Here is a 14,322-nt window from a genome sequence, read left to right as displayed (position 1 = left end):
GCTTTTATCAAAGAAAATGATACGAAAGTGAGTGATCTCCGTGCGACAATTTCTTCGTGTTTGTTTAAGTTGTGTGTTTTTGGCTTTTTCCTTCTTTAATTTGTAGTATTATTCTTGCTCCACTATAATTTCATTTTTTTAATTCGTAGATTATATAATATTAGCGAAGTCTTTCAAAGGAAACTACTGGAAGTATGCACTGACTTGTGATGTTTACGACCTCTCACATCAATCTTGTGCTGTATGAGTTATTTTTCTAATACTCAAAATATCTAATCTCCAAAATCTTTATATATTTGATATAGACATATTTGGATTTTATATTTTCTATCCTAGGTATGAATATGATATAGATGCTGTTAAATTAGAGTTTAGGTAGATCTATGTCCATAAAAATTTGAAAATAATGGGAGATGGTAACATATTTTCAAATTAAATTTGAATATATGAGAAGTTATATATCCGCAGTTGTAATTTTTTTTAGAAGAGTTTGTCGTATTTCACTTGGTATTTTTCTCTTTTTTTTTTTTTTCTTATGATAGCCATCTTCTCCATTTTAATATTTTTTTGAACAATAAAAGACTTGATTATGTGTTTATAAAATAAATTAAGTAATCCACATTGTATTATTCTATAGCAAATAAATGTGCAATTAACCTATTTGCACGGATCAGTTTTTTTTTTTGACTAAATAGAAAAGAAAGAAAAAAAAGAGACAAAACCAAATTAATTGGCTAGGGTCATATCTAAATCTATTAGATGTTGAAGCTCACTCCATGGTTGGCTCCAATTCGAGTAAATATCCGCGACAGAAGCAGCTGCTTTAGCCATACAATCTGCAACACTATTTGCAGTCCTCTGAATTAAAAGAATTGAGACTCTCCAATTCCAATTCATAACCTCCTATATATGCTTTGCCAAATCCCATTCCGGAATATCCTTACCAAGCATTCTTTGGTTTACCAAGAAAAAAGCTTTTAAACAGTCTGTTTCACAAATAACCTCACGAAATTCACTCTCCCAAGCAAGAAGTAAACCTCTCCAAATTGCATACAATTCAGCAAAAAGAACACTGCATACTTCGACTCACTACAAGAAAATAGAGTTATTTTAATACTTTATTTTTTAACACCATAATTAAATGTCAAAATTAATATATATTTTTGACAAATATCATAAATGTCAAATTTTCTATGTTTTCTTGATGAATAATTTGACCGTAGAAAATTACTCATCAATTTTGACACTCGTTTGTTTTCAATTTACTCCACTATTTTTCTTCTTTTTTGGCTCTGTTAATTTTGACATCACACTGCTCTCAGTTTAGGATTATACTACTCATTCTTTATCTTCAAAATCTCAAGTTATTCTTTAGTTTCAAGATCTCATCTCATTCTTTGTTAAAATTTTTTGTTGAGAATATATGTTCTCAAAAATGTTCTCAAAATTTTTGACAATTAATAAGTATCACAGAAAATATGTTCTCAAAATTTTCTAACAAATTATTTTTGACAGTCAATATTTATCAAAATAAGATTTAATTTTTTTCCACAATCACTTATATGTTAAAAATACTATTTTTGACAAAACTTTTATTAACATATTTTCATAGTTAAAATAGTGTCAAAATTTATTTTTTTAACAAATTTTAATTTTTTTTTACACATTATAACCCTCAAAAATAATCTATATTGTTGTAGTGACTTTCCCAGTGCAACCTTTCAACCAACATCCATCAGGATTGCGAATGATACAACCAAAACCAGCATAGCTAGAAGGAGCAAACCAACTAGCATCTCAATTCAATTTAACAGAATAAACTGGAGGTGGAACCCAATGCAAACAAAGTGAAGGAGGAGACAGAGATTGATGCATAACAAAAATAGTGTGAAACTCCCTTGCTGAACTACGAATCAAACTCACCACTTTACTAGCACTCCACGAATCATCTATATTAAATAAGTCATGATTCCTGCTTCTCCAAATCCACCAGATGGTCGAAAAGAAAAGAAAAACATTTTCACTCTTTGCACCTCTGTAGAGCCAATCATGTAAATTCGAGTTATCTGAATACAGGCCTAAAAGGTTCCAGACCTCCTTGGCACTAGGGCACTCCCGAAGACAATGAAGAATTGATTCAGAACCATTCTGACACCGATGACAGGTGCTAGATAAAGTTAAACCACGACCCAAACGAAACTCTGCCGTAGGAATAGCATTATGAAAACTGAGCCAAATCAAGAACTTGTACTTCTCAGGAATATGCACGGATCAGTTTGAACTGATAAAAACAAATTAAATTTTAAGAAAATAGAAATATGATCATATATAATGTATACATAAAAAGTCAACTACTAAATTAATTACAATAATGCTAGGAAACCAAGATAGTTCCAGCCAAATACTTATGGGTGAATCCAAAATCTCTACGTAGATGGTACTTATGCTAGGTATTAGGATGTTTTTTTCTTTGTAAATTGGATGGTTTTGAATTTATTTTCTGATTTATCATGTTTTAAGCATTTGGAGAGGGAAGAAGGATGAAGAGACGGAAGCTAATTGAATTAGTTTCCGTGATTTATGTTGCAATGATATTGAACGTATCTCCTCCTAATTTGAATGTGGTGAAACATTTAATAACCAATATTTTAAATCATAAATAAATAAAACTAATTACTATATTTATAATTAATTAAGTTGTTCCATTTTTGGTTGATTTAGAATTGATTCCATATACTTTTCTAATTAATTATCTTACAAAAGATATGTTAGAATATAAAATATACATTAAAAAATAATTAAACAACACGTATTTATACATAAATATATAATAACTAATTTGGTGATTTTTTTATATAATATTTTTTATAAAAAAATAAAATTTTAATTAGTGAATATTAATCAATATTTTTTATTGTAAAATTATTTTTTAAGTCTTATTTTTTTAAAAATTTAAAATTTATGTTTTAAAAGTTAGAACTTAGGGTTAATGATTTAAAATTATAATTTAAAATAAAAAAAGACAAAAAAACAAAAAATGATCGATATTAGTAAAAATGATTAACTCTCTAATTTAACCCTAAACAAAAATTGCATGTAACACATGCATTTGAATGATTACACGATAACTCTCATTTCCAAAAACATCAATAAATTAAAGTCCCAAATTTCACAAATATTTAACACACGATACTATACGCTAAGAGATGCAAACCGTTAGTTCATGGCAAGATATTGACCCTTTGTAACCATATTTGGATTTGCTAACTAGTAGCTAAAAGACTTACTACACATATATATAAATTAAGTGGCTAGAGAATATGCATGCCACATACATATCAATTGCTGAATGAGGACACTACATAAAGTCCAAAACAAAGAAGCACGCGTTTGAAAAACTGGGCAATGCAAGCGTCATAAGACAATGTAACTTCATTTTTGGTTAAAATTAAAAGCTTGGTAGAAACTTGCTCCCAAATCGTCTTTCTCAGAACCAGCCAATGAAAATAGCATATCTGATTCATATCACATCATGTGTGTTTGGCGTCAGTGAAAATAATACATGGCTCCGCAGATTCTGCACCCCAAAAATTAAACCAATGACTACATGTATGTAATTGAATGGCTACAACGAACGAACAATAATATGTATATATGGGAACGAAGCAGTAGTTATTTTGACTTATTGTTGATACATAAGATTTGGTTAAGTGGACATTGACGAACGGTCGATACGTACAAGCTAAGTAATTCCTGCATGGCTTTGATTTCTTTAACTTCGAGTAGTAAGTAGTAACAAACTAACATACAACGATCCTTTTCCACATATCAACCTAACTCCTCAATTTTTTTGTTTTGGGGTTAATAGTTAAATAGTAATAATAGAGTAGAGTCAATAATCTAAAAAGATCTTTTTTATATATTATTTATAAGGTCATGGATTCCTTACCCCTATTTTTATGTAGGAGTATGATTAATCATCATCAAAATAATTATAAAATATATTTTATTTTTTTAATTTAAAAAAATTAATAATTAAATATTGATCCTTCTAATTTTTGGTTTTTACATATTTTTTTTTAATTTCAGTTTCAGAGAAGAGAAGCATTTGATCTATTAGGATTTTTCCTCCTATTTCAATCACAGTCATTCTCTAATCATCTTCCTCTGCTATATCTCTCGTTCGCTTAATCTCGTGGCCGCAACACGTCTCAGACGATGCCGCAACCTGCTTCTGCCGTCGCGCAACCTGTTTCAGTTGGCTTCTGCAGTGCTCCAGACCATCACTGTCACCCCAGAAGAGAATATGGACTGCAGAAGCCAACTCACTTGGTAGATTCCTGATCAAACAATTCAAAATAACAGTCTTAGCATACACATGTCTTATAAAGTCAATAAAATTTCAGATACACTGGGGACTCTGTATTTGTACACGCTTGATACATTGGGGACTTTGCATTTTCTATTAAAAAAAAATATTTTAGATCGGTTTAAGATTTAGTTTATTGATTTTTCGGTCAAACTAATTTGTCTAGTCTAATTTTGATAAAAATAACACAGTTGGATGGATTATATAGGTTGAATTTTGATTATTAAAAAATGTCTTTAAAAAAAGACGTCTCAAGCATCTTTATCCGAGTGACTCCCGTGTAGTAATTCATTGGCCAACGACAAACTCTTAAATGGAATTTAAATCCGCAAAAATTTAATTGGACCTGCCAAAAAAGAAAATACCATGAGAAATGAAAAAAATATATCTATTAATTTTATTAAAGATATAACTATTTATATATAATATAATGAATGGGAGTACTAATTTATCTCTTAATTATCTTCCTAATACTTAAGAGAGTAAAAATTTAAATATATATGTTATTTTTTAAAAAATAAAAATTCAAAGCTTTTTTTATTTAGAAATTAGGAAGATAATTAAAAAATGAGTTAGGATTTGCGCGCAATTATTTATCTTTATATATTTTTTTCCTATCATTATTTTAAATTTTTGAAATAATTAATTTTATGATATGATACTAAAATTTTTATAATTAAATAATTTAATGTTCAATTTTTGTTAATTTTTAAAAAAATTTAATATAAGACAAATAAAAAAAATTTATATTAATATTTTTTTATTTTTTAAAATACAAAATATATATCTAATAAATATTAATATACAGTAACTCTTAACCCTAATCTTTAACCTTAAATCTCAGCCAGAGTGTTCCAATCCACTTTTTCCTTAATTAGCGCTATGGTCCTTCTCCCCACTACTTCTCCTCTCTCATTCTTCTTCAGTTCCTCCAAATGTGGCTCTTGATATTTCTGATTTAAGCTAGAATACAAATTTAGAGCTTATACCAAGTTACCAACAGACAAACTTTAGGTGTATGGGTCCATTCTTTCTCCTTCTTTGTGGACATGATGATGAAGAGCCAGGTAGTTTAACTTTCTAATTACTAGCTATTTCTATAAAATATGTGATTTTTAGTTGTGATCTCAGTCATTAGTTTTTTTTCTTCTATTTTTTTTACTCCCATGTATATATTTCTATCATCCATTTATTCACTTGAATAATAACGTAGTAGAAAATTAATTGTTTACAGAGCACGTCGTCACACACTTTAATTTGCTATGAACTCATCATCCTCCGATGTATCCCTAAATAACATCCGCCATTCAACTTGACTTAGGAATTGCTTGTTTGAGGGGTCAATAATAATTATTAATGTGGATATCCCTCCAATAATAATAGAGACCTCAGAACACTACCAACTGGATCATGTCGTATCATATACTATCATGCATATCACAATCTCGGATATAAGGAAAAAGATAGAAATACATAGCCCACATAATTTATTTATTATTGGAAAGTGGAAGAAAAGGTGATAATGATGCATATATATAAATAAATACAACTCCATTAGGTAGATAATAGAAATTATAAACAACGTGAACAATATAGATTATATTTTCAGTTCATAGAAAATGAAAAAAAAAAAATCATAAATTATCTTTTAAAAAATTTTATTTTTATTTTTTACATTTTAATCATTCACCTTTTAACACTTTTATCGTTGTATACTGTCTCTCCAAACTCTCATTACGCTGTCGGTCCCTCTCTCACCGGTCAGCCTCAACGCTGTAGAGCTTCTTCTCCATCAAACCATTGGTTTAAAATGAAAATAACCATCCACATACCTAATAAAATGAACATTCAGCAAATTTCATTGTATCTACTTAAATCCATTCCAAATTAATGAACATCTAGTTTAGAATGAAAATAACCATTCACATACCTAGTAAAATTAACATCCACACCGAAAAAGGAAAAGAAGAAGAGGAGGAGGAGGAGAAGCACAGCGGCAGAAGGAGGACGGTGACGAAACAGTGCGAGACAACCACAGTGGCGCATGGGAAACGTGCACGATGGCATCACTCGTGTGGCAGTAGCACTGCAACAACTCCCAGCGCGACACCTTATTAGCAATGCCGCAAAAAAAAAAGTGGCACGAAAAAAACATCAAGACAATAACTGCAATAGCGACACTCCTGTATACATGAATGGAAGAGACGGAAGCAGCACAGAAAATTGATGGAAATGGACAAGTATGGCTGCGCTGCGTCTATACGAATTGCGAGAAAGAGAGACAACGGCGTTCTATTGCGTCTGAACAGGGTGAGGGGAATGGCAGCGTCTGGACGGCTGTTTCCAGCGACAACTCCAAATTGTGGTGGTGGACCGGAAATAGAAGGTGTATAATAAATAATAGACGTGAGGCAATAAAATAACCGAATGAGTGACAATGGATTGGAGTTACATACATCTTTATTTTTTGAATTTTAAAAATTAATATTAATTAATTAAAATTTGAATTAATTTATTTTTCTTTTTTAAACCGTTGTTCATATTATTTACCTTAATCATTGTTTATCTATACTTTCTCATATAAAATAATAATGTTTCATTCGGACAATATTATTAAAAGGACCACTAGGTGTAGATTCTTCATCACATACACAAAGTCGCTCATCACCCTATGCTGATATTTACTTCCACCATCATTCCAACCTCAAAACGCTTTCAAAGATTCCACATCTTAAAACAAGTTGCAAATTTATTAAAGTAATTATTTCTTGCATCATATAAATTAAATGCATCCCTAGTTTAGTTTCTTCTTTAAGAAAAAACGAGAAGAAGCTAGTGGACGAAGAATTAGAGTAATCTAAAAACCAAAGTCGTTTTATTTTATTGAGTATTGTTAAATGATAAATAAAATTTATTTTTTTTTGTTAATATTTAGCCTATAAAAATAATTTTATACGTAATATCTAAAAAATATAGTGTTGACTAAATTCTAAACTTTAAATTTTAAATTTTAAATTCTAATGGTATAAAAATAAAATATTGACCTAAAATATTAATTAATATTAATAAAAAATATTGATCCTATTATTTTTGAAAAAGAACATATTATTAACTTATTATAATAAAAAAATATTAGGCTCACAATTCTCAAAAAATATATACTTGTTATATACTCAACAATTAAAAAAATCCTGCAAGAGTTACTTTGTGGTAGCCCATGGCCAATAGAAAAATAAAAAAAGTGTATATATATATAGGAATGCAACTATATTTTAAGTGAAGCATATTAACTAATATATAGAGATGTTGATTCTTGATATAGAACCCACCACTCGTTAAAATACTCAGTCTTGAATACGACGGAAAGTGTTGGATATATATGGACATGTTTTCCTGATAGAACGACTAGAGATATAATCCAACAAACTTTAATTTGTTCTATATGTAGTTCATGCATAATTAATCTATTTACCATCAGAAGAATAATTTGACCTGCGTCATCGATCGGCTTTAATTTGTAATTTGTAATGTAATCACAGTTTCCCAATAGTTTTACTTTTCCTAACATCTCAGACATCAATTAAACATGCACATGCTTCTACCACATTTTAAAAAAAAAAAGCTATTATACTAGCATGAATCATTCAATTTCAATACAACAAATTGCACTATAAATCCACCTAACTCAAATGAACATGAACATCTTATTAAAATTGAATGAGCCTACTCAATTCTAAAACAGCTTAAAAAGTTAATATTGTTTCATACTTTTAAAGACTATCACTACACTATATTCGACAAATAGTAGCGGTTATGCATAGGATTAACAGCGGTTTTTAATCGCTGTCAAACGGATAGCAGCGGTTGATATATCCGCTGAAAGATAGCGTGCGGTTAAACCATTTGCAGCGGTTAATAGCAACCGCTGGAACAACCACTGCTAAATGGTATTTTGTAGCGGTATAATTGTGTAGCGGTTCTTTCCGCTACAAAATCGTAAGAATATGACTGCTTGGAGATGTCAACGGTTGTAAATCGCTGCAAAATGCTAGCCGTTGAATTATTCTGTTAAGATATAGTAGCGAATTTAAAATCGCTGCCAAATGTAGAGTTACACTTTAAAAAAAAAATCCGAATTTACACTAAAATATGCCAATTCTTTTATTCTTTATACGTTCTTCCACTCAGTTGCTTTAACTTATTAAAATAACTAACAGCCAATCAAATTACAACACAAGAAACTTTACAAAAATATATGCAAAAATGAATCATTATAATAGTTATTTGAATTCAGTGCATCGATGACTGTAAATTACAGATAAAGTCACCAAAATGAAAAATTATAAATAAATATCTCAAAAGTCATTATGACAGTGAAAAATTAAAGAGTATTCAGATTCCAACATTCATAATTCAAATCATTAGCTACTCGCACATCATCTTGCATGGGATGAGGTTGGTGCACTTCTGAAATATGAGGTCCTGTTTCTTTTGATTAATGTATAACTTGTAAGAGCAACTCCAATGGCCAAAATATGAGGTCCTGTTTCTGACAAAAATAGAGACTAATCATTGGAGAAGAAAAAAATGAGTTCCAACGTGATTTTCAAGAGAAGAGAGTTTCTCTGAGGGACTTTCATCATCCAATAATAATTTGTCATGTGGCAAGTTATTATAAAAATAAATAATTATATAAATTTATAATTAATAAATAATTATATTAAATAATTAAATCATAATTAATTATATTAAATAATTATATTTTTATTTAATTTAATTTATATTAATTATCTAATAAAATTATTTAAATAATAATTAATTAAATAATTATATTAAATAATTAAATTTATTTAATTTATTAATAATTATAATAATTAATTATATTAAATAATTATATATTTATTCAATTAATAATTTATAATAATTACCTCAGTTAGGAGAAAAAAATTTTGTACTGTACCATCAGTTTCTCTAAAAAAAAATGCCCAACTTTAAAATATGCGGTAGCATCGACCGTTGAAAGAATACTTAACTAAATACATATGGCAATTTTACGATACTTGGCATTAACTATAGAGTTCCATTATATTTTTTTATATTGCGTATTTTACAAATTAGTTTAATCTCAAATTATATATTGTGCACTATTATTATATATGAAGTTATTAATTTTTTTTTAATATTAATATTTTTAATAGTAAATTATTTTTGAATTTATAAATTTTAATAATATTATTACAAAAAATAATAACTATATTAATTTTAATTAATTAATTAAGTGGAGTCACAATAAGAACTAAAGTTAGTTTCTCCTAATGAAAAAGAAAGAGATACTTTGAGTTCTTATTTACTGTTTACGACACAAAAACTGATATAGAGTTACTTTTTTTTTATGATAAGTGGACCATAAATAAATGTTTCGTTCAATTTACTAAGATATAATTAATGTTTCGTTCAATTTACTATAAAATGTTTGTTATAGTGCTTAAAAATGTAGAGTTTTAATTCATTCTCAAAAAACATTAAATGAATTTTAAATATTTAAAATTTATTATAAAAAATTATGAATAATAGATACTATAAAATTAGTCTTATTATATATAGAATGTGTGATATTAAGTTGTATGTGATCAATAATTATGAATGTGCTTTTCATGAAATTATTATTTTTTAATTTAAGTTGATGAAAAAAGACACATGAATAAATATATTTTTAATATATTTTTTTTGTAAGTGTTTTTTTTTTTGAGTTTGTATAATTTTTTATTTTTTGCATAAGTTGTCTTTTTTTTATTGGTCTTATATATGTTGAAATTATTTCTTTTATTGGAGTCAACAAGAATCAAATTCTAATCATAGAAGTTCAAATACTATATCATGAAATTAGGGGTGTTTAAGATTCGCCCCGACTCGAAATCTGGCTCGGTCTAGTTTAAAGTTGTGTTTTACGATAAAAATATATATTTTAAAGTAAAATTAGTAATGTTATATTATACTTTTATACTTTAATTAATTTTTTTTATATTATACGATATCATTTTTATTTTAAAATAATTTATTTTAGTATAAATATGATATAATATTTATTAAATTTAATTTATAAAAATAAAATTTTATTATTTTAATATATAAAATTTACAAATTTATATATACTAATTTTATATCGAATCGACCCGTTTTATTTTTTGAGGGTTTCTTTAGAATGAGTCAAATAAATCTAGTAATCTTTTAAGACTGAATCCGAATCTACTTAAACTCAGTGCGACCCATAAATACTCCTGCATAAAATTATTTTTTCCATATCTTTAATAGTGCTGAATTATGTTATAATAAAAACCATTATATGATTAAAAAAGTGTGTTCTATATATGGAATTAATATGTTTATTCATAAACAGATTTGTTAGTATATTAAATTTTTATAGATAAATATAATAATTTATTCCTTATTATTATACATTTATACCTTTGTCTTTCTTCAGGTTTGCCCTAAATCCCAACCATGTTTTTTTCCGTGACGTCTGTTGATAAGTGTTTTTTTTTAAATCATATTATGTATATTTCTCTTTTTTGTTTTTTTTTTGGAATCTATATTATCTATTTTTCTCAAGTCTTACAAAACGGACCTATTGGGCCTTTATAAAAAACTGATCCATTTAGTAGATGCACTATGAAGAGATGGGGAATGATTGAGCATTTACTCTAGTACTAGTAAACTCACTTCTTATTGAAAACTATTGTATTATATATATTAAAATTAGCCATTAAATTAAAATCAAGTGCTAATATAAAATATATAATATAAATATATATTAAAAATAAATTAAACAACATATTTATATATAACTACATTAGTGACTAATTTTAAGAGTTAATTTTTATATACAAATAATATTTTTGTATTGAATATTAAAATAAATTTATTTATTTTAAAAATTAAGCAGTAGAGAAAGATATAAAAATATATTTTACATTTCAGGTCCTTTTTTTTTCTTTTTACTTGTTATGTTGATTCGTTTATCAATAAATACAAAATTTTAAATTAAGTTTAATTGGTCAAGTGTTAGAGATTTTAATTATATTTTAGAGTAAAGGATAAATCCGTTTACCAAGAACAAAGAATAAAGAAAAAGAAGAAGAAGAATGTGTTGCTTTTCTTTCTTTCTCTCTCTTTCTTTCTTGGAAATCAGTGTGAACCACCCATCAAAATTTCACACACTGAAATGCTTATTTGATTTCAAAACTTGATTCTTTTCATCGTTTCCCAATCTGATTTCCGCTCTGTTCCTTAAAACATCACCAAATTACTTTTTTTTTTATATTGAAAACCAAAGCCATCGCCATGGGAAGAGGCAGAGGAGTTGCGGCTCTGAAACCCACGGCGGCAGTTACGGCGGCGGAGGTAAATGGATCAGGGCCGATGCCAGTATTAAAGGAAGTTAGATACCGTGGCGCGAGGAAGAGACCGTGGGGAAGATTCGCCGCTGAAATCAGAGACCCGTTGAAGAAAGCAAGGGTTTGGCTCGGAACCTTCGATTCTGCCGAGGATGCCGGACGCGCTTACGACGCCGCCGCAAGAACACTCCGGAGACCAAAAGCCAAGACCAATTTTCCTCGCCGCTCAGGATCCAGCCCTCGATGTAGAACTGCAGCTTCGCCAACGCCACTTGCTGCGATGGGAGATTCAACCCCTCTGCTGCTGCTCCGCCGCCCTGGATGGCAACTTCCTCCTCGGCCAGAGCCGTTTCCTCCATATGCAATTTTTATAAGTTGCTGATTCTTCATAAATTGCACAATCTGGACTGGTTGAATTGTGAATTGAGCCTGTGAAATTGAATTTGTGCTCTGTTGTTGGTGAATATGTCGCTGAATTGCTCTGTTCTTCATCTGAAATCTAGAATATTGGTTGAAAATGCAAAAGGGGATTAAAGTTTGTTTGGAGGGGTGAGGGAGAAACGGCGACATTTGGGTTCCTGGGACTAATACGTCCTCTTTTCAAAAGTCCATCCTACGTGGCAGCCCGTAACGGCCAGGTCAGCGCCACGGGAGTCACGTCACCGTTTTTCGTCAGGCCAAACGGAGCGACTCTAACGGAAGGGTAAATATGTCCACTTTTTCGGAGGGTCAGGGACATGAATGTATTTTCCAATCCTCGAGGACGAAAATGTCCGCGAAAAAAAAGGTTAGGGACGGATTTGTCCTTTACTTTATATTTTATACATACAATAATTTATTGACCAGTGACAAATCTTTAGATAAAACTCCTATCCACGGCGAATTAATTATTAGCCTGTCGAGCTGGATACCATAAAAAAAACATCATAAAATTTTTAATATAAAATTATTTATTCAAAACACTAAAACTTACATTTGTAAGTTGAGGAACATATGTATATCTAACAAATTAAAAATGTTTACATAATATATGTTTGTTGAAACAACAATAATAATTTAATTCTTAATCATCGTAATCAAAGCCGCATACAGATAGATGAGAAGCATGTGAGTAACCTGATGGATAATAACAAGAGCATAATGTGAGTCCAATTCAACAAGAAAATTAAACACCGAAAAAGATGATATATTTATCTAGCTTCCTTAATTAATTAACACACATGGTTTTTATTCTAATCTTAGGCATGTTAGCATGTACGTACTATATGTAGATCAATATTAATATTTCATATGTTTATATATATAACATGGTTATATCTAGGGCTGGAAGTGAGTCAAGTTAGTTCATGAGTCAATTTGAGCTCGACTCATTAATAGTTTAATAAGCTAAACTCGTGAGTTGGTGAGTCAAGTTTGAACCTGGAATTGAGCTCATAAATTAAATGAGTCGAGTTTAAATTTGGATAATCTCAACTCATTAGCTCGTAAGCTGGTTCGATTATATAAATATATATATATATATATATATATATATATATATATATATATATATATATATATATATTATATGTTATGGCCTGGCCCAAGCAGTTTACGGGCCGGCCCGACCCGAGCAGCACCCGACCCAAACGGTTGGGGGTGAGACGCTCAGATTCCGACCCGGACACGCATCCCTGACACGCGTCCCTGACAGCTTCGCCACAGCTATGCAAGGGAGGCCTCGAAGAAGGTGGGCCTGTCTCTGCAGGGCCCACCTCTGATACGGTATATATGGGGAAGGACCTACCCTTCCCCCAAGGTACGTCACATACCAATCACCCCCTTTTCGCCTGTACACTTCACTGATTTGGGCGTCGGAGTGTCTTTGCAGGTGACACCCCCCCTTCCACATCTGAAGAGCTCGGGACCTCGCTTACCCTCCTACCCGGAGACGTACGTCCAAACGATTCCCCCCTTATTGACCGGGATACCCACCCGATCCGTCCGGTACCCGACCTACCGAACATTGGCGCCGTCTGTGGGGACCGTCCATGGACTTCGTACTAGTCCAAAGTGGAACAGGCCACGAGGCCGAGCCCGGAGGGGACGCTGCCGCGACTACTTCCCACCAACGTACAAGATCCCCTCCAAGGCGCACAACACAATCTCACGAGAGACGCCCCTTCGGGGGAACTGGCGACAACCACACCAGAATAATGCAAGAGCTACGCCACAGGATGCAAGACTTGGAACGCCGGCTAGCAGACAGGGAGCATGACCAGCACACCCCAGAACAAAGCCACTCCCGCTCTCACTCTAGGAGCCACTCCAGATGCACGCCCAGCCCCCAGGTTGAGTCCGAGAGCGCTGGGGAAAGAGGATGCACGAGAAGACGCCATGACCCCGTCATTTATGCCAGATGTGAGAGGCGGCGTACTACAGATCACGGAACCGAAGACGCTCGTCGGGAGGATGACGAAGGGAGAACGACAAAAACGCGGGGACCCGTGATAATGGGAGCGACCCCATTTCATCGTTCCATACTCGAGGTCCGGCTGCCAAAACACTTTGACAAGCCAT

Source organism: Arachis ipaensis, chromosome B5, assembly GCF_059453495.1.
Source record: "Arachis ipaensis isolate K30076 ecotype BB chromosome B5, ASM5945349v1, whole genome shotgun sequence".
Taxonomy (NCBI): domain Eukaryota; kingdom Viridiplantae; phylum Streptophyta; class Magnoliopsida; order Fabales; family Fabaceae; genus Arachis; species Arachis ipaensis.
Note: the sequence above shows the minus strand (reverse complement) of the source record.